This window comes from Phascolarctos cinereus, unplaced genomic scaffold (assembly GCF_003287225.1).
Source record: "Phascolarctos cinereus isolate Bilbo 61053 unplaced genomic scaffold, phaCin_HiC Scaffold_2;HRSCAF=192, whole genome shotgun sequence".
Classification (NCBI taxonomy): Eukaryota; Metazoa; Chordata; class Mammalia; order Diprotodontia; family Phascolarctidae; genus Phascolarctos; species Phascolarctos cinereus.
Genome location: NW_027555625.1, coordinates 179,038,390 through 179,063,692, shown reverse-complemented (window position 1 = coordinate 179,063,692; position 25,303 = coordinate 179,038,390). Strand labels below are relative to the sequence as shown.

At 33.5% G+C, this 25,303-nt stretch overlaps 1 pseudogene; it reads right to left on the bottom strand.

Moving 5' to 3' along the window:
• Nucleotides 1-475: 475 nt before the first annotated feature.
• Nucleotides 476-1,199, bottom strand: LOC110207170 (5-azacytidine-induced protein 2 pseudogene; annotated as a pseudogene).
• Nucleotides 1,200-25,303: the final 24,104 nt, after the last annotated feature.

Here is a 25,303-nt window from a genome sequence, read left to right as displayed (position 1 = left end):
GTTGGGGGAAGCTGTTTTACTTTTACTTTCCACAAATGTTGTCTCACTAGACTTTAGGGGGCTTGGGAATACCCATAGATTGTCTTCTAATTTCTGCCATAAGAATTCTGATCTTGAAATTTTGTAGCACCACTAGGGATGACTCTCTCATTATCTGCCCACAACTGGAGACCTCCTCTCTCCAATAAAGTTATCTATTTCTGGACAGAGGAGAACCATGGCACTACAGAAGGCTTTTCCATTAGGTAAAAGAGTAGCATGTTTTTTGTACGTCATAGTTAAAAACATTAAAATGTATGTTCGCACAGTACTTCACTAGGTTTTCAACACATTGGGCTGGTGCACAAGCTCTACTTTTGCTCCTAGCAGGATGTTCAGTGGATTGGAATAACTTCCTTGAGTCTGCATTCATACTTGAGAAAATCAGCCTTTGAAAATACATGGCCTTTTTGATGGTAGATGGAGTTTAAAATTTTCATAATAGTTTAGCTTGCACTTGAGTCACAAGATGTAAATTAGACATTTCTCTCTTGAGTCCCCAGCAGGTGTGTTACATGTTATCACTTGGAATGTTTGGTCTTTGGAAATCTGTGTTATTAATATTGTCTTCTTGAAACTGATTCTTGTGTTTGGATTTTTGCAGCTGTGTTCTTAGATTAGTGCATTCCTTTCTCATCCATTCCAGCTCCTGTTCCAAACCATGAATTTTCAGGTTTTTGTTGAACTTTTCTACCTCCTAGTTAGATGAAGATAGATTTAGATTCCTCATCACTTGCTGAGTCTCAACCTAGGTCCTCAGCTGGAGAAGTTCTACTTCTTTATTATGTAGCTGTTCATTTAATACTTTCAAATATTCAGAGTTGGCTTTATTCATTTTATCAAATTTGCCTTTCAAATTATCTGTCTAGGCAGACCTCCCAATAAGGATGATAAGCCTTCTTTGCTTGTTCTTGTCCTATTCAGCTTGTTTCTTCATCTAATTGGGTTTTAAGAAACTTTCTTCCAGAAATCATTCTTTTCATTAAGAGGGCATTCTCCTTCTCTGAACCCTTCAGTGTCTTTTTGATAACCTCATATGCAGTGACAAGAACAAAGTGGAAAGCCATAGACTCATCTATTTACATAGGAGTGATTATATTTCCCATCTGAGTCTTTTCATGGTTCAGAACACAAATGTCATCTTCCACTAACACATCCATGATAGCACCTTGTTTGCACTTTCGGTTTCCCCAACATGCTGAAGGAACTGAGAACTCCCCAGGTCAGCAGGGTCTTGGTGGGATTTTGGCCTCCTCCAGGCCACACACACTGTAGCCCCAGCTCTGGTTGGGCCTCATGCTCCCTGAGTCCATGCCACCCCATGCATGTCCCATGGCACCTGGCAGCCCAGCCACTGCCCTGTGGGCACCTGAGAGCTAGGCAGTCCATCTTCAAAGAAAGATATACAGATGTGAATTAATTGCTACAAAAAATACATGAAAAAAAGTTTAGAAAATGCTTTATTCAGTATGTACTTGATCTTGTTGCCAATATGGCCAAAGATGACACCAATTAAAGATAAAAATATGCTTATAAAACCTTTTAGAGAAAGATATTAGTGCCTTATTATAAATACTGCTATCTTTTAGAAAATGTGAGAAGCAGAAGGAAGAATACCTTTTTCCCACAGAAAACTTGGTAAGTGAATCCATCTATGTAAGATCATCAAAAGGCCATTAAATGATAAAACTGAGAACAAGACAATAAAAAAGAGAAAAAAGTCTATAAAGATTTCCTTAAGAAGCTCTTTTCCCCATCAATGACAATAGAACTAACACATTTGGACTGTAACATCACCATGTCTAGTATGCTAGATGAGAAAATAAAAATAACTAAAAAGAAAAAAAAATAGAAGGAACAGATGGAGTAGAATTTATAGGTTTATATGTGGGGGTCTAAGCTAGAGTCAGATTAATTTTGGACAACTCATAGAACTGAAATGTGGGTGAGCCTAGTCATAGATATGTACATATCTATATAGCTATGCACATACATATGATCTATATTCCAAATGCATATACACAATATATGTATATATGGGTGCATATATGTCTGCAATGTACATAGACTATATGTGTTTGTGTTTGCATATATATATGTTTGCGTAGTCCTTGTGTGATGTGTGTATACATAATATATACAAATATAAACCATGTAAAACACACATATACATACACACCAACATATATGTATGAGTGTATGTGTGTGTATCAGCATATATGTTTGTATGTATGTCACCCCAAAAGCAATGGAGAGGTGGTGTCTGGTCAGCATGAGTATGCTTCCGTACATTTCAGCATATTTCCAACAAGCAATTGCATAGGAATAAAATAGCTTGAGAATTTCATCAGAGAGCTTTGTGACTGAGAAAATAGGGATGACTTTTATTTTCTGTTTATATCCATATAACTTAAAAATATCTAGAAGAAGGATCTCAGAATTTTGGGTAGAACCAAAGATTTAGCAGAAAACACAAAACAGAGTCAAATAGGATGAGAAGATGAGGATGGCTTACAATTTATATAATTGGAAAGAATACTGATAGTTATGCCAGATTTAGCAAAGTATCAAAGCATATTTGAGACATTGCATTAGACACTGGTCATATGAAGATAAAAGTGATTTATTACTTACCAAAAAAGAGCTCGCCTTCTTGGGTGTTGTTGGTAGCAGAACAGAAACGAGTATCACTAACCAATAGAGCAATTGGGATAGAGGAAGGAAATATTCAGTTACATTGATCTAAGAAAGTGTCAGGAGGGAGAGATCACATTCAACTGGAGGCATAAAGAAAAGCTTCATTAAGGAGGCAAGAGCTCCAAAACTGATCATAAAGATGAAGTGCAGCCCAAGTACAAAGGAGAGCCTGCAAACAAATGAGAATGCAGGAGACAGAAAAATTAGTTAAGAAATCAGTGAAAAGTAGAGGCCCTATAAATTCTGCCTCCTCAATCTCTATCAGCTCAGTCTTCTTGTTTCTATTCCCATTGCCACCATCATAATTTAAGGACTCCTTTCTTGTCCCATGAACTATTATTGCAAGTTTTTACTTGATTTTCCTGCCTGCACATATTCCCAACTTCAGACTATTCTACAAATGAAAGTCAATGTCATCTCCTTAATGAACAACTCTGAGCATGTAACAACTGCACTTAAAATTTGTCATTAACTCTTCATTGTCTATCAGATATAATTCAAATTATTTAGCCAAACAATCAAGGCCTTGTACCTTTTGCTTTTGCAAGTTGACATAAACTATTCCTCTGTGTATGCTCTATATTTTTGGCCAAACTACATTACCCATAATTTCCTAATTTCAACAGTGCCTTTTCTTCCTCTATTCATTGAATTAGATGTTCCCTATGCTTTCAGTGTACTCATTGACATTGTTGGGCCTCCCCTAGCACCTAGCACATAATGAAAGTTAGTAGAATTGTCGTAAAACGTAATGTCTTTTTCCCTTCCAAACTGAGGTTTATCACTTTCACTACAACATACTTTTTTGTAATTTTGTAAAATCTCACAAGGATAGGAATTCTGAGCATTATTGAAGTCAGAATAATTTGATAAATGGGAGATTTTCAACTGGCAAATGATATTTTTACCTTCTGGTGAAAATTTAGCAAAGTATGGTAGTTCCAAATGATTGAAACCTCATACAAACCAAAGGAATATAAAATTGGTCTTGCTTGGGATATGTATCTCTTAAATGATTCAATGGCACATTACAAATACTCCTTTTTAAAACTTAAAGAACATAATGCGTCATGAACTGGATCATCTCATCAGTGTGATGTCAGAAACAGAGAATAATCATTTAATACACACATATGGTCAAGCATGAATGATTGAGAGTAAATATAATGGAATGACCATCATGTCTTATAAGGCAATATGCTTAAGACAATCTGACAGTCAGTCTTTTTAGAAAAAGGAGAAACTAGCTTACCTATCATCACCTAATCTCCTCCAAGCTCAGCAGGAGTCAGAAAACTATGTTCACCATTTAGTAGATATCACTAAAGATAACATACCTACCTAAACCAAACTCATGGAACCAACTGATTATATGCACAATAGATACAGTTCATCAAGTTTCCATTAGGGATACTCTACTAACAAATGATGATAGCACAGGGACTGGAAGATCTTTGAATAAGGGAAAGCAACTGTATCTTTGCTAGTCAATAGGGAAAAGTGGTCAAGGTAACATCCTTTTTTAAGTATACTCAGAAGTTGGCACAATCTCTTATATGTAACAGATGCTTAATAAATATTCAATTGGATTCAACTGTATTGAAAAGCCAGAGGATGTTTACATATAAAACTCACAGGAAAAAGTAATTCACAAAGGGTGAGTATTTTTCATGCTGTTAAAGAAGTCTCTTCCCTTCACTATTTTCAAATTCATTTATGCAATCATTAATTCAACAAATACGTATTGAGTACATGAATTTGTGAAGTATGTGGTTGGAATTATTCCCATTTTACAAGTAAGTAAAATGGAGTTTTAGTGAGGATATATGACTTATCTATGACTACATAACTAATAAGTGTTAGAAATCTATTTTTCCTGACTCCTTGAACACTGAATTCTATTAGATTGTGTATATCTTGATTGCCATCTTTTTTTTTTTTTGACCGGGAATGTTTGCAGAAAGTATAGTGTGGGGAGAAAGCACATTAGGCTTAGAGTCACAACATCCCTGGTAAAATTTGAACTATTAACTTTACTTCTGTCTCCAGAATAATTTCCAAATGTGAAATGAAATGGATCACTCTAGACACAGACTAAGCTTCTAAGGAGATCGCCTATGAAGTGCATATACAGGCTAATCATTCTTTCTAATAGTCATTTTCCTCACCCACTAAATCATCACCTTCATTAGCAGTGATTAAAATGTTGCCTCAAAGCTGGCAGAACTGGAAAGATTCTCACATCTTTTTAATGAATGTAGTCCAAAGCATCCTTCTGGGAAAGTCTCATAACTTAAGAACTGGTAGATCCTAGGGGACAAAGAGTGAAGAGTGATAAATAATGTGCAGTTCTTGGGGGGAAAAATCCAGTCATGTGACTATGCTATAAAAAGTGAAAAAAATTAATGTAATGCTTAACATCCTTCTATTTTTATAGTATGACATTGGTATATGAAGATCAATTGAAGCATTCTGAATTATAAAAAAATCATATAATAGGTGGTACAGCCAAGGAATTGCTCACATCTTTTGGCTAGAGTAATGGCCCATATGTTTGACATCCTTTATGGAACCCAGTGCTACATCATTAATCTCTTCTTCATGCCAAGATCATTGGCAAGCCTTTTAGAGAGTGACTAAACTACCATCTCCTAAAAATCCTTAATAAACTAAAGGGAAATTTTTATCCATCCTTGTAATCTAATACAGCAAACAGTTCATAGAAATGAAAAACAGATGTGCTACTATGAATGAGGGTCCGTATTTTGGAAGCTATATGTCAACACTTAAAGGATTTGTGATTTTGTCGCTGTGGGTACAATGTATCAATGTGCATTGTAAGCATACCATGCCTTAGTAGAATAATTATTTTTTTTGTGTGTGAGATGCTGTGAAGGATGAAAAAATCTTAAAATAACTGTTGGATCATTTAATATTTCAAGAATATTTCAGAATGCTGACATTCAATTTTCCCTTTATTTTTACATCATTTTCACTTAGAAATCAAACCTCCTACTCCAAAGAATCATCCCTTATAATGAGATATGTAGCAAAACAAAACAAATTGACACAAGGGTTGTGGAAGACAGCATTTATTTAATTTTGCACATGTAGTCCAGTGATTTCTACTGTGAAATAGAACAGTGTTTCATTTTCAGTCTTCTGGAGTTATGATTGGCCATTATATTTTGAGAATTCTATCTTTTTCTATTTTTTCAGTATTTCTTTCCTTTCCATTACTATAATCATCTTTTATATTGTTTTCTTGGTTTGGATTATTTCATTTAACATCAGTTCATACAAGTCCTCCTAAGTTTCTCTGAATTCTTCACATTTGTCATTTTTGTAACATATTAATTTTTCATTTGAAGCAGCTATATGGCTCATTGGATAGAGTACTGGGTCTGGGGTCAGGAAAATATTAATTCAAATCTGGCCTTGGACACATACTAGCTGTGTGACCCTGGGCAAGTCACTTACTCCCTGAAGACATTAATCCACTGGAGAAGGTAATGATAAATCAATATCTCTGCCAAAAAAACCCCATGGACAGTATGGTCCATGGAGTCACAAAGAGTTAGTCAAGATTAAATGACTGATCACTTGATCCCAATTGCCAAAAACAGACACAAAAAACAATGTTTAATTGATTTCATGTACTGTTATATGTTGTCTTTCTTCAATTGTTGTGTACTCATCTTGATTTTACTTTTTACCTAAAACCAAAACGCGAAGCTTTATGAATATTTTCATGTATAGCTTTCTTTCTGTCTCTAGTCTTCTTGGGATCTACTCCCAAATATGAGGTCAAGGGTAAAAGAGCATAAGCAGTTTACTTACTTTTATATGTATGACATGTACTATTTCTTCTTTTAAGTAGATTTTTAAAATAAATTAAACAGTTCCATTGCTGCATTTTAGTAAAAAATCTCTAACACTCAGGACAATGCTCTTTCTGGAATAATGCATGTTGAATGTTGATTGAGGCAATCTCATTCCATTTGGTTTCAATGATCACTGTGAGGCTAATATTTATTACTTTGTGTCCATTTGTAAATTCCACATCAAATATTAAATACTTGGGCAAAATGAGGATGAAGAAGAAAAAGAGACCAATAATGATGATAGCTGACCTCTATATAGGACATTAAGTTTACAAAGATCTTTTTATATATGGTAAATGATTTAACCCAAAACAACTCTTCAAGTCAATAACAGCATTATTGTGATGGTTTTATATATGGTAAAACAGAGGCTCTGAAATGTGATTCATTTAGGGTAATACTGCCTGTGCCAGAGGTGGGACTCAAATCAAGGTTTCTGTTGATCAAAAATCATGTATACTTTTTGCTAAACTATGCTTTTTTATCTGCCAAAAATGAAGTGCCTTGAGCAAGTAACCTTGTAGTTAAGTAGGATCTTCTCTCAATAAGGATTATGAGAGATGTTTAGGAGTGGAACAATGAAGAGTAAGAGGCAAGAACAAAGGGAATGCAATCCCATATGTGTTTTTTGTCATTGAATTTCCAGTGGTGAGCACTACATTACTGCCACACAGTAATGTTATTGAATTATTAATTAATAGATTAGAATGAAAAGGAATGATGCTAACAAACTGGGTCAAAGTACCAGCGATACCCACTTTCTGGAAAAAAAAATAGAATAGGTAAGATAAATGGAATAAAATAAGTGTACTTTGCTAGAAAGAATAATGGGTTTGTTGCCAAAGTAGCTAGGTTCAAATCCTGAATCTGTTTATTACTACCTATGACCCTACATAAGTAACTCCTTTTTTCTGAATATGTTTCCTCATCTATAAAATGATCTGACTCTACTAGAAGGTATCATAGTTGATCTCCATGCAATGTTGCTATTACTGTGTACAATGTTCTCCTGGTTCTGCTCACTTCACTCAGCATAAGTTCATGTAAGTCTTTTCAGGTTTTTTTTTTTTCCGAAATCTGCCTGGTCATCATTTTTCTAGCACAAATATTCTATTGCATTCATATACCACAACTTGTTCAGCCATTCCAAAATTGATGGGCATACCCTCAATTTTCAATTATTTTCCAACACAAAAGAAGCTGCTATAAATATTTTGGTGCAAGTGAGTCCTTTCCCCCTTTTTATGATCTCTTTGGGATATAGACCTGCTAGTGGTATTACAGGATTAAAGGGTATGCACAGTTTTATAGACCTTTGGGTATACTTTGAAATTGCTCTTCAGAATGTTTGGATCAGTTCACAACATCCAACAATGCATTAGTGTTCCAATTTTCCTACATCTTCTCTAACATTTATCATTAGACAATCAGATAGGTGTGATGTGGTAATTCAGAGTCATTTTACTTTGCATTTTCCTAATCAATAGTGATTTAGAGCACTTTTTCATGTGACTATTTATAGCTTTAATTTCTTCCTTTGAAAACTGCCTATTCATATACATTAAGCATTTAGTAGTTGGGAAATGAGATGCTTCTTATAAATTTGACTCAATTCTTTATCCATTTGAGAAGTGAGGCCTTTATCAGAAACATTGGCTGTAAAACTGTTTCCCAGCTTTTTGCTTTCCTTCTCATTTTGGTTGCATTGGTTCTATTTGTGCAATTAAAAAATTTATGTAATGAAAATCATCCATTTTGCATTTCATGTTGTTCTGTATCTTGTTTGGTCAAAAATTCCTCCCTTCTCCACAGATCTGACAGGCAAACTATTCTTGCTCTCCTAATTTGCTGATGGTATCAACCTTTATGTCTAAATCTTGTACCTATTTTGACTTAATCTTAGTATATAGTGTAATATGCTGGTCTATGTCTAGTTTCTACTATACTATTTTTCCAGTTTTCAAAGCAGTTTTTTTTTTTGTCAAATAGTGAGTTCTTATCCCAGAAGTTAGGGTCTTTGTGTTTATCAAACAGTAGATTACTATTGTCATTTTGTACTGCATCTTGTGTACCTAAATGATTGCATTGATCCATCATTCTATTTCTTAGCCAGTATCAAGTAGTTTTAATGATTGCCACTTTATAATATAGTTTTAGATCTAGTATGGTTAGATTACCTTCCTTTGCATTTTTTTCCGATTACTTCCCTTGATATTCTTGGCCTTTTGTACTTCAAGGTGAATTGTGTTTTTTTTTTTTCTAGTTCTATAAAACAATTTTTGGTAGTTTGATATGACACTAAATAAGTAAATTAATTGAAGTAGAATTGCTATATTTATTATATTAGCTCGGCCTACCTTTGAGCAATTAATGGTTTTACAATATTTTAGATCTGATTTCATTTGTGTTAAAAGTTTTTCTTTTTTCTTCTCTTATGGCTAGAGCTAACATTTCTAGTCCAATATTGAATAACACTGTTGATACTGGACATCTTTGTTTCACCCCAGATCTTATTGGAAATGCTTCTAGCTTATCCCCATTCTATATAATGCTTGCTAATAGCTTTACATAGATACTCCTCTTAATTTAAAGGAAAACTCCATTGATTACTATTGTTTTTTTTAAATAGCAATAGGTGCTGTATTTTGTCAAGAGCTTTTTTGCATCCATTGAGATAATCATATGATTAATATTAGTTTTGTTATTGATATGGTCTATTATGCTAACAGTTTTTCTAATATTGAACCAGTCCTGGATTCCTCATATAAATACTACCTGGTCATAGTGTATTATCCTTGAGAAAAGTTGCTGTAATCTCTTTGCTACTATTTTACTTTAAAATTTTGCTTCAATATTAATTGAGGAAATTGATCTACAATTTTCTTTCTCTTTTCTGTGTGTTTGTGGTTTAGGCATAAGCACCATATCTGTGTCATAAAAACAATTTGGTAGGATTCCTTCTTTGCCTTTTTTCCCCACATAGTTCATTTAGTATTGGAATTCATTGTTCTTTAAATCTTTGGTAAATCCACCTGATCTTGAAGATTCTTTCTTAAAAAAAGGTAATTGATGACATGTTCAATTACTTTTTTTTCCCTAAAATGTGGTTAAGTATTTTATTTCCTCTTCTGTTAAGCTGTGCAGTTTAAATTTTTGTAAATATTCATCCATTTCACTTAGATTGTCAATTTTATTGGCATAAAGTTGGGAAAATAGATCCCAATTATTGCCTTTTTTGGTGGTGAATTCACTGCTTTCACTTCTGATACTGGTAATTTGGGTTTCTTCTTTCTTATTTTTAATAAATTTACCAAATGTTTATTTTTTTTATAAAACTATCCATTAGTTTTATTTACTAGTTCACTAGTTTCACTACTTTCAATTTTATTAATCTCCCTCTTTGATTATCAGAATTTCTAATTTGTTATTTAATTTCAGATTTTTAATTTTTTTTTAGCTTTTTTATTTGCATGGCTTATTCATTGGTCTGTTCTTTCTCTGTTTTATTTATGTAAGCAAGTAGGGATATAAAATTGCCTCTAAGTACTGCTTTGGCTGCATCCTATAAGTTTTGGTATATTCTATTGTTATTGTTGTTCTCTTTGATGAAATTATTGATTGTTTCTATGATTTATTGTTTGACCTATTCATTCTTTAGGATTAGATTATTTAGTTTACAATTAATTTTTGATCTATCATCCCATGGCCCTTTATTACATATAATTTTGCTTACATCATGATCTGAAAAGGATAAATTTAATATTTCTGCCTTCATTTGATTGTGATGTTTTTTATGCCCTAATACATGGTCAATTTTTCTGTAGATGTCAAGTGGGCACTTATCAACCTTATCCTTCAATAGCCTGTTAAAACTCACTTGATAAGTTTAGCAAGCCTCCAGTTAAGTTAAGCCTTCCCATTTTAATTAATATTCATTAATTTTTACCAAAAGCAAAACACTTAGGCTGTCATTATGTAAGACATCTTTTCCTACTATTCTGTTATCTACAATTGATTGAGATGACACTATATCTTATCCAATGTCCTCTAGTTCCATTTAGAACTTTTAAATAAATTTTTTTTTCTTTCTGGAAGCAACATTTGTTCTGACATGAAATGGTAGAAGTTAGTAATGAAGAATGCATTTGATTTTTTTTTTGGGTGAGGCAGTCAGCGTTAAGTGACTTGCCCAGGGTCACACAGCTAGTGAGTATCATATGTTTGAGGCCAGATTTGAACTCAGGTCCTCCAGACTCCAGGGCCAGTGCCCCATCTACTGTGCCACCTAGCTGCCCCATATTTAATAAATCTTTACAAATTCCTAATATATATTCCAGGAATATAGCTTACTTCTAAGGGTATTGCTTTCTCCCATAGGTATTGTTTTCTGAAAGTGAAGATAAGCAGAATTTTAGAAACATACTCAAATATATTTGAGGCACTTATTAAAGTAAAAAAGAAAACTGACTTTAGAGTCAGAGGCTTCACATCATACTTCTGTTACTTACTACCTGTTTGACCTTGGACAAATTGCATAAACTTTCAAAATTATAGGTTAGTTTGTTTGTTTTTCATTTTTAAAATGTGGAATTGAACTAAGTGGCCTCTATGTTTTTCAGCTCTGAATCCTCTATCATCCTATATGTTCAGTTAAAAGGGTTTGTTGTTGGGTTTCCTTAAAGACTACCTCCTTGAATGGTCTAAACAGCTCAGATCATTTTCCTGGATCATTCTATCCATGAAGAGGCAGACAAAAGGAAATAGTACTCCAACCAGAGATTTCTGTTTTCAAGCAACATAAAGGTAGAAAAAGCTTCCTATTGTCCTATTCAATGGTGTAGAATCTTAGTGGGATGTACAAACTCATACAACTGTATATAAAGGGATAGGAAAATAAAACTTCCACAAAGAAATAAATTATTCTACTCCTATAGTCCTTCTCTGTTCAAAAGATTATAAGATTCATAAATTCAACAGATCTTGGTGACTGCATTTTAGAGAGGAGTAAACTGAAGCACATAGAGGGTAAATGACTTGTCAAAACTCAATCAGATAATAAGTAGGAGACCTTACATACAAAATCATTTCCTGTCTCTTCAAAATTAGTCATTAAGTGGTAAGCTTCGCAACCCCACAGTCTTATGATCTCTGATGGCCAAAACGGCATGCCTTCTAGCACAGGTACATGTACATGCACACACAAAAGCAGTAAGGAAACAAGCGTCTGTGATGATGCTGTCATTTATTTTGGCCCCTTAAACTCTCAAGTTTCCTTCATCAGTTATCTAAAGTATCACCTGAATAGAACCATTCCTGATACTGAAAGTTACTCATGCCTCTATCCTCCTATAAGTTGCTTCAAATTTATTTTGTATATGCCTATACATGCATATATATATATATATATATATATATATACATATATATATATGTGTGTGTGTGTGTGTGTGTGTGTGTGTGTATACACACACATACATATATATGCATTTGTATGTATATGACATTCCCCTTAATAAATGCAAATTTTTAAGGGCAGGGACTGGTACTCTTTTTTTTTTAATCCCTAGTACCTAGAATAGAGCCTTGAATATAGTATAAAATTAAGAAATATTTTTTGATTCATTGATTGTGATAAAATGGTATCATTGAAAAGTGTCTCAACTTATGCTGTGTCTTAAGAATACCCCAAAATTTCAGTACAGAATGATGCAAGAATTTACTCAGGAGCACACACCGCACAGAGGGCCACAGTTGTAAAAGACTCGCTCAAGCTCTACTTATCTACCATAACACAATCTGGCTCTTCTGCTCTCACTTCTCTTTATCTTGGACAGTTTAGAAACACTAGCCCAAAAGGATTGGCTAGTAGCTTTTATAGGCTAATGATAGGCAACATCAGAAAAGGAGAGAAACTATTGTTCCCATCTGGGTTATTGGCAATAGATGCTGTCTTTCATCTTTCTGTTGCACAGATCTGCCTTTTTGATCATGGTACCATAAATCAGTCATTCTGCAGAAAACTTGTACTAGCTCATGCCAAAAGAAGCCATGAATGGAATAGTTTACTGATGTAAGAACTGCCTTTGTCACTGCATGTTTTTCATTAATTGTTCTGATGGAGGTCACGTGTAGATACAACTAGCCCCTGATTTTTATCTGAGATGCTACTGCTATGCAGTTAGACTTGCTTGCACTTACTCTATGGTGTCTGCCCCATTCACTGTCTAAGAATGCATGGTTGGCATGATGCTTCCAAACCAGATTGCCATTTATTCAAGTCATTAAAAAAAATAAAAAAAAAAACACCTCACAATTAGTCATGTTATGTCTAAATACAATTTACCTTCTACCCTCAGCAGAAAACACCAACAACTATGTGTGTCTTCTGAGCTCAGTAGTAGGTTTCTTCAGGCATGTTTGTTTGTTTTTTACCTCCATATTGGAATATATAATGATTCTAGTTCTTGAAAAGTTCTTCATTCACATGCTATACAAAGAACTTTATACCTGTTAGGTACCTCTAGAGCTTCTTATCCTTGTCTTCAATTTCAAATTAAAAAATATATTTATTAAGAACCTACAAGATACAGAGAATTTTATTAAACTTGGAGCAAATTCAAATGAACCCTGTTTTCATGAGATTCTAAGACTAGTGAGGGAAAAGACATAAGTCTGGGCAATTATCAATCATGTTTTTGGCCTCAAACACTTCCTAGCTGCCTGATCATGTCCAACTCATTAAAAATAAATTTTCAGATCCTCAGCGTCATCTCATTTGCTATATTAAAACCGTAGCACCTAGGAAAGTTAGGTGGCACAGTGCATAGAGTGTCAGTTATGGAGTCAGAAAAACTCCTCTTCCTGAATTCAAATCTGGGCTCAGACACATACTGGCTATCTGACACTGGGCAAGTCATTTAACCTGTTTGCTTCATTTTATTCATCTGTAATATGAGCTGAAGAAGGAAATGGCAAACCACTCAAGTATATTTACCAAGAAACCCCCCCAAAACGGGGTCACAAAAAGTCAGACATGTCTGAAAAATAACTGAACAACAGAAACACCAACACTCATAGTACTACCACACAGGATTTATGAGATCATAGATTCAGAGATGTAGACAACCTCAAAATCTATTTAGCCCAAATTCCTGATGTTATATGTAAGGTAATTGATGTTTAGTGACTTGAGCAATATCATACAGGTATCAGGGTCAGAATTTGAACCCAAGTTGTTTTTCTCCAGTCTGTTTGTCTGTTCTGAGATGTGAATGAGGAATTATGTGTAAAATACTATGCCATCTTTAAATCACTATGTAATTGTCAGTTTTTGTTATTAGTATTATTATCATTATTTTATCACACAATCTTCACAATGCAAAACTGTTAACAATGATTCTTCTTTTCCTCATCTCAAATATTTCTTTCCTTTTTTCTTTGATTATTTGTTCTATCTAGATTAAGTACTCTTTATAATCTATAATAATTTGAACCTTAGACTAACATTCTTTAAACTTTCTCACCTTTACCTGAACCAAGGTGATCCAGTTTTATTTATAGCATGAACCAATATGACATTTCTGACTGGAACTTGAGGATGATTTGGAACCTGTCACTCTAAATTCCCCTCCTTTAAAGGTGTAAATGAATCCTACCCAGGACCTCTATAACTCTAATTAACACCTATTTACCCACTGAGGGCTCCCTGAAGGTCATCTGTTATCCAGCGACCAGATGAAAAAAATAAACTACAGATTTTGATTTTGCTCATTTCTACAGTGGCAAATTCTAGAGAACCTGGCCCTGGGGATTCATTTTTTCCTCAAAAGACTATGAAGTATTGGGTAAGCTAATAGTAATAAAAGAAAACCTGAAATAATAAGTTCATTTAGGAGTGAGGAGACCTAACAGATAATTAACTTTTACAGATAATCCAGAATCTTGGGTTAGATTGAAGACTTCAGTTAACATTATGACTTCACTTGTTTTTCTTAATTCTTACTGGTGGATAATCCTACATAATGATAAATAGTAAATTTTGTCTTTAAATCAACAAACTAAAAATCAACAAGAGCATAACAAAATGAAAAGATTGTCTGATGATTCCAAAGCAGTGGGACAGGAAGAATCAAAGATTGTTCCCTTCTCCATAGATATAATTATTTAATGGCATTCATTGGAATATAAATAGTATTTTATATGAAAGGGGCTCAAGAGATATCTAATAATGAGGTTCTAAACCTAGGAAAAATTTAAGTTAATCTGTGAAATTGGATGGAAAAATATACAAACATATTTACTAGCCTCTAAATACAATTTAGAATATCCATCAATTATGAATATAGGCAACAAACCACAGTAGTATTAGTAGTAACTATGATTGTTACAAATAGGATCACCAAAAATTTCAGATACTATTAATTTTATTGTAGAAATCTCCAAATGTCATTTATATTCACCACTACTTTGAAATTATAGTTATTAGATGACCCACCATTAAAATGTACATGTTCATTCTTCCTATGAAAGCTTATTCACTTTTACTGGCTAACTATTGAACAACTCAGGACCTCGTAGTCATTCATGCAACAAAAGCTGAAGTTGTATGTTCTCATATTGATGACCCATAATTGTACATTGCTTTCTAATATTTCCCATCTGCAGTTCTTCATTTATCATTATGTGGAAGGGAGTGTGTCATTTTCTTTAAGTTTTGCAAAACCAGACAGTTCAAGTGAGAATTCTTAACTCTCTGTAAGGCATCTTGGCCTTTTGTTCAAACATGCCCATTGGTTGAGATAACTGTTGAAGTGTGCTATCTAAAGTAACTTATTACTGCTAACAGATTTTATAGTGTTATAGGTCATGCACAGTGTTGTATGTTCTATGACTAGAAAAGTTTCTTCTTTTATTTGTTTTTCACTTCATAATTTCATTTTGTAAAGTACTATGAAATAAAGAATGTGTACCCAGCATGCTGTACAGATGGGATTTATGTATTATCATAATCGATTATATATTAGCATTCTCAACAAAAGTAACTTCACAAGAAAGTTATAAGTGATATTAGAAATGAGAATCATTATTTGTAGGAAGTCACTAGACTCCATGTGAAACAATAGCCAAATTCCAGGAAGTACATGACTCCTGAGCTACAATTCTAATCTGCATAACTATTAAAAGGTTTAAAAGTCATTAAGAGTGTTCAAATGGGATAAATCATGAAAACCTACCTTATTTTACTCAGCTAATTTTCTTGAATATCTTATGCACCACATAATATGCTTATTTCTATGCAGATTTTTTCAAGTCAATAAAATCAGATAAATTAGTATCAAAATATCAAATTAATTAAATACTTAATTTAATTTTGTTTATATTATATTTCATAGATCCAACATTGAAGAAAACTAGGAATGAAGAGGGCTATATATCATGGTTTCCCTTATATTAATATATTTTTTGTAAAAAAGACTCAAACTAGAAAAACTAAAAGAGCACTTCATGTCCATCCATCCTATAAATTCATCCAAAGACATGAGTTAGGTTTTATGTTGGAAACTCAATTAAAAAGAAGTTATGATACTTCACTCACTGTTTTGCTTTTTCAAAAGAATTTTGACATAAAGTATCCTATAAAATTGCTTATCAGTTTTCAAAAGAAGACATTGGAAAGACATCAGTTATGTCACATGAACTGCCAATAGTTGGGATAGTTTATCAAATGAAACAAAATTAAAAAAATATAAATTGGTTATGTGGTCAAATGATAATATGCCTTCCAAAATAAATTATATTTGGAAAGTATCACCATACACGCACACTCACATCAAAAGTGTATGTTACAAAATTATTAACAACAAATATGGCTCAAAAGATGAGATATGAGAAAACAAGCCCAAACTACTTATTTGAGGAAGTGGGAAGCAAACAAGCCTGCAGCACATTGCACATATTTTCAGTCATATTCAATGTCTACAAGATAGGTTATATTGATTTTCCTTCTTTTTATCTTTCCTTCTTTTTATCTTTCCTTCTTTTTATCTTTAAAAAAGTACAATTTGTTATATGCTTTGGCTGTCTGAGAATGGGAAGGAGGAAATGGTGATATAAAAAGATATTAAAAAAACTTTACATTTTAATTTTAAAATCATTTTTCTTTTAGTATTTTGAAGCATGTCATTGAAGAATTGACAACAGCATATCATTTACATCTACTAAGAATCTGAATGGAGCTATAGATATCACTCAATATAGCCAGATCCTTTTCCTTTTTGTGTCTACTACATTCATGCTCATACCATCAAAGAAGAATTATTATTTTATGTGCCACAATTGGAAACTACAAGAGCCATTTATATTTTGGAAATGGCAAATGGGGGGTTGGCAGAGTCAAGATGGTGAAGAGAAACCAGGAGCTTGTCTGAGCTCTAACCAGTCTCCCTCAGAAACAACACTCTATGAGAAATCAAGAACAAATCCAACAAAATCAAAATGATGGGAAAAAAAAGAAGAAACTGTAAAATACCACATTGGAAAAAAACAAAAACAAAAACAAAAACACCTGACCTGGAACATAGTTCAAGAAGAGATAATTTAAGAATTATTGGATTACTAGAAACCCATGATCAAAAACAGAGCCTGGACAATGGCCCTGATTTGCTAAAACCAGAGGGGGAAACAGTCATTAAAAGAATCCACTGATTCACTCTTGAAATAGATCCCAAAAGGAAGTCTCCAAGGAATATTGTAGCCAAATACCAGTATTATCAGGTCAAGGAAAAAATACTGCAAGCAGCCAGAAAGAAGCAGTACAAATATCAAGGAGCTACAGTCAGGATTACACAGTAGTTAGCAGATTCTATACTGAAGTATCAGAGGGCATGGGACATGATATTCTAGAAAGCAAAGAAGCTTGGATTACAACCAAGAGTCAGGTACCCAGCAAAACTGAGCATAATCATTCAGGGGAAAAAGATGGATATTCAATGAAATAGGAGACTTTCAAACTTTGCTGATGAAAAGACCAGGGCTGAATAGAAAATTCAGTCTTTAAATACAAGACTCAAGAGAAGCACAAAAAGTTAAACAGGAAAGAAAAAACAACAAAACTTGTTACTCAATATGGTCCAACTGTTTACACTCCATGGGAAGATGATACTTGTAACTCTTGTGAACCGAATCTGTAATAGGTCAGTTAAAAGGGGTATATATAGGCAAAGGGTGGGGGTAAAAGTTGACTTTAATGTGATGATATAAAAAAAAAATTAAGGGGTGAGAAAAAGGATTGTACTCAAGGAGAAAATGGGGAGGCAAAATAGAATAAATTCCCTCCCACGAAGAGGAGCAAAAGATCTATTTCAGTGGAGAGAAAGAAGGGGGTGAGGTGAACATTGCTTGAATCCTACTCTGATTAGTGTTGGCTCAAAGAGAGAATAACATACCCACTCATCTGGGTATAGAAATTTATCTTAGCCTATAGGTAAGTAGGAGGGAAAAGGAAAAAAGAGAAAGGACAGGAGTAGATGGAAGGGAGGGCAGATTGAAGGAGGCAGTGGTCAGAAACAAAACACTGGTGAGGAGGGCATGGGTCAGAAGAAAGATAAAAGTATAAACAGGGGGAAAATAGGATGAAGGGAAATACACAGTTAGTAAGCATAACTGTGAATATGAAGGGGATGAACTCTCCCATAAAATGAAATGAGACAACAGAGTGGTTTAAAAACAAAAATCCTACAATATGTTGTTTACAAGAAACACATTTGAAACAGAGAGATACACATAGAGTAAGTGTAAAAGGCTGGAGGAGAATATATTATACTTCACATACTATTTGCTCTTTTTTTCCTTTCTGTTTTGTTTTATTTCTTCTTCCTTGTGGTTCCTCCTATTGGTTCTAATTCTTCTTTACAATATGACTAATGTGAAAATATGTTTAATAGGAGTGTATATGTAGAGCCTATATCAGACTGTATGCTGTCTTGGGGAGGGAGGTGAGGATGAAGGGGGAGTAAAAGCTTATGAAAATAAATGTTGAAAACTAAAAATTAAAAAAATATATGTTCTGCTTCAGCTGAAGTAAAACAACAACAACAACAAAAAAAGTAAGGGTAGCAATTCTGATCTCAGACAAAGCAAAATCAAAAATAGTCCTAATTTAAAAAAATAAGGAAGGAAACTAGATCTTGCTAAAATGTACCATAGATAACATCAACATAATAATATCAATAATATTAATCAATCAATAAAAATATATTATTGATTGATATAAATATAATTAATATCAACATATTAATGATATAATAATATATACTAAACATATATGCACCAAGTAGAAGAGTATCCAAATTCTTAGAGGAGAAGTTAAGTGACTTACAGGAAGAAATAGACTGGAAAATTATAGTGGGAGGCCTTAACCTCCCCCTCTCAGAACCAGATAAATCTAACCACAAAACAAGAAAGAAGGAGGTGAATAAAATTTTAGAAAAGTTAGATATGATAAACCTATAGAGGAAATAAGATATTGGTCTATGCCTAATTTCAGCCATACTGTTTTCCAGTTTTCCCAGCAGTTTTTGTCAAATTGTGAGTTCTTATCCCAGAATATGAAGTCTTTGTGTTTATCAAACAGTAGATTACTAGTCATTTACTACTGGCTTGTGTCCCTAACCTATTCCACTGATCTGTCACTCTATTTCTTAGCCAGTACCAAATAGATTCAATAATTGCCATTTTATAATATATTTTAAAATCTTTTGTAATGTGTTCATGCATTTGATCTTTTAGATAAATGTTTTCTATCTCTTGTTTGGTCAAAAATTCTTCCCTTCTCCACAGATCTGATAAGTAAACTATTCCTTGTTTTCCTAATTTGCTTATGATATCATCCTTTATATCTAAATCAGGTACATATTTTGACCTTATAAAATATGATATCCTCTATTTGGTGTTCAAAGCTCTTCAGAATCTAACCCCTCTAATCTTTCCCTTTTTCTTAGATTTTATACACTCTCCTCTTTCAAGTAATCTTTGATACAGTGACACTGACCTTCTTGCTGTTCCAGGAACGCAACATTCTAACTCCCAGTTCTGCGTATTTTCTCTAACTGTCCCCTATGTTTGCAATATTCTCCCTCTTCATTTCTACTTCCTGATTTGTCTGGCTACCTACAATTTCCAGCTAAAATCCTACATTTTTGGGAAGCCTTTCCCAAACCTACTTAATTCTAATGGCTTCCTCTGTTAAATTTATTGCCCACTTATACTGTATATAGGTTGTACATCTTTGTTTCCTTGTTGTCTCCCCCATTTACTTGCTACCTCCTCATATGGCAGGGACTGTTTTTATTTTCCCTTGTTTGTATCCCTAGTGATTTACAGAGTTCCTGGCCCCTAGTATTTATTTAATAAATGTTTACTGACTGAGTGACTAACTTGGAATATGTAAATTTTATTTAGGGTTCAGTTTAAATCATAGCTTCTGTATGAAAGTTCTTCTGATCCTCTAGCTGCTAGTGCCTCCTTACCAAGTTATTTGTATTTCTTTTACATATACATTATATCTATCTATCTGTTATCTAGTTAGCTGATTACCCATCTATTTTCATATTTTTCCTTCCCATAAAATGTGAACTGCTTGAAGGTAAGAGCTGTTTTATTTTAGTTTTTGTATAATCAGAAACAGCAAAGAGCTTGATACTTAGTAAGAATATAATAAATGCTGTTGGATAACAGCTTGAAATATGGAGAGGATCACTACTAGGTTGCCTAGCACATGGTGAATTGGATGGGTTGTAGCAACTCAGTAATTTTTTGTTGGCTGGCCCTATGTACAGAAAAGAAAAACTCATTTAACCTTGCAGAATCTCAATTTCTTCTCATCTGTAAAATGTTCATAATAATACCTATAATGTCATCTCACAAGTGTTCATAAGTTCTTATCATCATTATTAGAGTGGGGGGAGCACAATGATAAAACAAAGAGAACCAAAAATGTAAAATTAATGGAAAAAGTAAATATAGGTTAAAACGGTCAATAATAGAGAAAGCTTTAAACTTCAGACATCTTTAAACATGTACCAACAGAAGAGAAAATGGTAGTTGATACTAGAAAAAGTATAGATTAAAAATGTACTGAAAGCACAAATACTGACAGTAGAGAAGTTACTTAAATAAGTATTTCAGTAGCAAAAGAGTTCAGTGAGAAGGGAAAGGATGTGGGCTTAGCAGCAGTGTTCCAATCAAAGTATGAGGGAACAAACAATTCAACAAGAGATAAAACAGCTGAAGAAGAGAGCAGCAGGAATGAGTAGCAGAAGGAAAGCCTTCTTAGGTCTGAGAGCCTCACTGCTGAGCTGGACATGTATTTTCAATTGCATCTGAGTAAATCTCTGGCTACAATTTTCAATGATATTTAGAGAAAAGGTGAAATGACTAGCATGATGAAAAGAAAAATAAGTATTAGAAACCACATTTTGAAAAAGTAAAGAAATAAAGAGATATTAGAAAGAGAAGGAAATTGACAGTACTAAACTGATTATATGGTTTCAGTAGGAATTCTGCTATAAACGCTGGACAGACTAGCAGAGGGCATGATACATGATCCAGTGATGGGCCATAAAGAAAAGGATAGTGCATTTGGTTGCTACAAAAGAAATGACAGAATTTCCAAAGAGAGACAGTAGAAAGGATACTTGACTTGGATCAATAAAAAGTTTTTTTTAATTTAAGAAACTATGAATGTTTTTATAAGAACATACAAATATTCAATCTGCCAAGTATACTGCTGAAATACATGAGGATATTTTACATTTGTATAATTAGCATGTCCAAGCTCACCATGTACTCATAGAAGAGAATTAAAGCAACAGGAGCAATTCACAATTGTGCAGTTTTAAAGTATCAAAGATTAAAACAGCAGTAAAACTTTTGAAACACATTGTATGGACTTTTGAGGTCTATGAGTTTTTTTCCACACATTCACTCATTTGAAACTTACAACTCTCTGAGGTAGGTATGAAAGCAAATATTTCCCAAAATTTTACAGGTGAGAACTGAGGCTATAGAAATTAAATGATTTCACAGTAATGAAATCTTTGTCTTCCTTAGTTCCTTCAAGTTCAGTACTCTATCAGTTATACCAGGCTACACCAGGGGTAATCACTTGAACCTTTTAGTGACCTTGTACTAGTTGTGAGATCTTTAGGCTCACACAAAAGGAAACACAAATCAAATTTAAGAAAAAGAAGAAGAAAAGGGACAATAATATTTGAGTTGAATCTAGTCACAGCATTTTCAGATGGCATACAGAAAATAACAGAAGGAAATGAAGTAATAAAACTGTATACAATAATAATGAAAATTACATTTAAATATAATGTTTTTTTAAATACTTTCTTTTACAAGAATTTTGTATGGAAACAGTTTTAAACATTATAATCTAGATTTTATAGAGGAAGAAGCTAACACCAAAGGATTAATGGAATACTCAAAGTTATATAACTTATTTCTTTGGAGCTGGGGTTAGGATACAGGGTGTTTTACTCCAAATCCAGTTCTCTTTCTAACATGTTATAAGCAAGAATTACAGGTATCATTATACAAAGTATAAAGTCATAGAAATGGGAAGACATAGGAACTAGGGCCAAACTAGAAATGCAATATGAAGGATAGACTAGTAAGATATCTCAGGACACACTTTATTTTTAATTTTTTAAAATTACCAACAATGTACCCTCCCTCCACATCATTTTCTGTCCTCATAATGAAAAAGAAAGAAAAGCAAAACCTTTGTAATAAATATACCTAGTCAAGTAAACACATTCTCTCATTAGCTATGCCCAGAAAATATATGTGTCTTAATCAGTACCCAGTTTATCTTCTCCTCTTCAGGTGGTGAATAGTATGTTTCATCATGAGTCCTTTGAAATCACAGTTGGTTATCATGTTACTCAAATTTCTTAAGCCTTTCAGAGTATATATTTACAATGATCTTATATAAATGTTTCTCCTACTTCTGTTCACTTCAGTAATTCATGCAAATCTTCCCAAGTTTCTCTGAAACCATCCCCTTCATAACTTATTTCACATTATAGTATTAAAAGTGTATATTAAGCCTAATTGTTCCAGAGATTGGATACTATACACCACCTACCCTCTTGATGGATGGCACAGTTAGAGTTGTCACCTGTGCCCCTGCCCCTCATTCCAAATATTCCATATTTTGGCAGTATTTAAAAACAAACAAACAAACCTTCTTTCACTTGTCCCAACTATTTTCCCATATGGATGACAGGTCAGACTTTAATTGGTGTCAACCATCTCTTTATATAAAACTCTCTATATGTTAGAGCCCTGAGTAATTTTGGGCCTTCAACCAAAATATCAAACCTTTATACCTTTTCATGTCTAGCAGACATTCTACTGGGTATTGCTTTTGGCTGAAGGTGATAAGGGCAGCACACAGAAACTATTCCCTGTTGGCACCTGTGGTTGTTAATTGCTATCTCCATGTGGCTATGCTACTCCATATCTGAACTGTCCTGTAATAAACCTGCATGTACCACAATTTGTTCATCCATTCCCCAATTGGTGATCCCCTTATTTTCAGTTCTTTATATTGCTAAAGGAGTTGCTATAAATATTTTTGCACATATGAACCCTTTTTCTCTTTCCTTAATCTCTTTGGGGGCATTGGCATAGAAATGGTTTTGATGGATCAAAAGGTGTATAGTTTTGTAACTATTAGTGTATGGTTCCAGGTTGCTTTTTTGGATCTGCACTTTAGAAGGGAGAAACAAAAAGTTCTATAAGCAAACTTTTGAATGAGAAAAAAAAAACAAGAAGAAAGAGGAAGAGAACAAAGAAGAAATAAGAAGGAGGACCAAGAGATGGAGGAAGAATTTGGAGAAAAAAGGTGAAAATGATCAAGCATATTCTACATAATCCTGTTGAAGAGATAACTTTATGTGCTTGGAGAAAAAAGAAAAAAAATAACCTAATCCATTGATATATTTATTTGATTATTTTGAATGGCCTGGATGTAGATTTTGTTTACTATCATCTTCCATTTTTGGATATTATATACCATTTATGTTCATGGTCATGATGTTAATTGTATATTTCCATTCATCCATTTCTCTTTTTCTTTTTCTACTCTTTGCTTCTGCCTTACTACTCACACAGAAATGAAGGTGGTGAAAGAGAAGTAGGTTGCCTAACAGTTGGCAATTGTAATTGAAGTAATATCTTTCTGATCAGTTACCATCTTCACTTCCCTTCACCACACTCCAATAATAGAATTTAATCTTTCTTTCTTTTTAATCTTTCTTTCATGTCTTCCCTTTGAAGCTCAAGTTTGCTCCAATTATGACTACCCCTTCACCTCTCTTTTCTTCCTTCTTAAACCATCCTTCTCCCTCTCCCAGTGCACCTATTTCCTCATTGAAATTAATGAATTTCTGTACCATGTCCTTTGTCCCTTTGTGTGTGTGTGTGTGTGTATGTTCTTAACCTACTTAAATCAGATTCAGGAGAAAGTGAGATTCATGAAATTCCTATTTATCAAATCTTTCCTTTAGGTTTCATAATCATATCATGTGTCCTTATGTCCTCAGGTAGTGCATTTTCTACCCTTCCTCCAACTTTTCAACACAATTTCCTTTTCCTCAGTTTCTTTTGTTTAAGACCATCAAAACAGGACAAAGCTACATGCAAGCCCTTTGACTTTTATTCACTTTCTATATGAACTCTGAAAATGTTAGTGCTCTGAGATTATACTCTTTCCTTCTCCCTATTATTATATAAATGTTTTGTCATCACATAGTCTTTTCCAACTGATTTGCAATATTTACCATTATATATTTCTATTTATCCCTATGTTTGTATTTCGGAGCATCTTCTTAGCCTTCATCTTTTATTGTTTTTTTTTTAATTTTTCCCAATTAAGAGTATTTTATCTTTTTCTAATTACATGTAAAATAGTTTTTAACATTAATTTTTATAAGATTTTGAGTTTTAGTTGTTTTTTTTTCTACCTCCATCCCTTCCCTCCTTCTCCAAGATGGCATGCAATCTGATGTAGGCTATATATGTACAATGCTATTAGACATATTTCCACATTAGTCATGTTGTGAAGGAAGAATCAGGACAAAAGGAAAAAAAAAACAGAAGAAAGTAAAAAGAGAGAGCTAATAGTATGGTTTGATCTGCATTCAGACTCCATAGTTCTTTTCTGGATGTGGATAGCATTTTCCATTATGAGTCTTTTGAAATCATCTTAGATAATTGTATTTCTGAGAAGAGCAAACTCTATCAAAGTTGGTCATCACACAGTGTTGCTGTTACTGTGTACAGTGTTTCTTTGGTTCTGCTCACTTCACTCAGCATGAGTTCATGTAAGTCTTTCCAGGTTTTTCTGAAATCTACCAGTTTATCATTTCTTGTGGAACAATAGTACATTCATATACCACAACTTCATCAGCCATTCCTCAATTGATAGGCGTTCCCTCAATTTCCAATTCTTTGCCAACACAAAAAGAGCTGCTATAAATATTTTTGTACATGTGTGTCCTTTTTCCTTTTCTATGATCTCTTTGGGATACAGATTCAGCAGTGGTATTGCTGAATCAAAGGATATGTACTAGCTCTTTGGACATAGTTGCAAATTGTTCTCCATAATGGTT